The sequence below is a fragment of the Branchiostoma belcheri genome, unplaced genomic scaffold, assembly GCF_001625305.1.
Source record: "Branchiostoma belcheri isolate BF01 breed outbred unplaced genomic scaffold, Haploidv18h27 scaffold34, whole genome shotgun sequence".
Lineage (NCBI taxonomy): Eukaryota > Metazoa > Chordata > Leptocardii > Amphioxiformes > Branchiostomatidae > Branchiostoma > Branchiostoma belcheri.
In genome coordinates, this window is record NW_017803954.1 from 2,813,674 (window position 1) to 2,814,372 (window position 699).

A 699-nucleotide genomic window follows, 5' to 3' on the forward strand; every position below is an offset into this window, starting at 1 on the left:
ATCCTGATCCTCACACACACACACACACACACACACACACACACACACACACACACAGTTCCACGACTTCATACCTTCGCCAAAATAACCTAACTTGTTGACTTTTCCTAAGAAATATCTGGCAACAATTTCAAATTAGTAAAATAAGTTAATATTTTTTCGTGTTGCCAACGAATTTCTGACAGGCAAGTCCAATGATATTGGTTTAAACATTCTCAGGTTGTTAGGTTAAATCACACATGCTTTTTGACATTAATAGCACCTTAAGTAATTCAAAGTATTTGTTATCATTGAAAGTTCATAATTTATGATAATTTCATGACGTCATTGTCACAATTAAAGATGACGGACCATATCCTTAGCTCTGGTGTGACCAGGTTTTTCTTAGTGCACCATCCTCTAAAAATTTGGCGGACATACGATTAGTTGCTGAGTTAAGTGGGGCGGACATCTAAGTCCCATTAGGATTAAAATGTTTCTCAAGCTTAAGACCTACACATATGCCAAAGATTAAGACAATCCATCTTAAGCCCTCTCGAGTTATAGTCACAAAGTGCACGTGTCGGTACACACACACACACACACACACACACACACACACACACACACACACACACACACACACACACACACACACACACACACACACACACACACACACACACACACACACACATACATACATACATACAGACACAC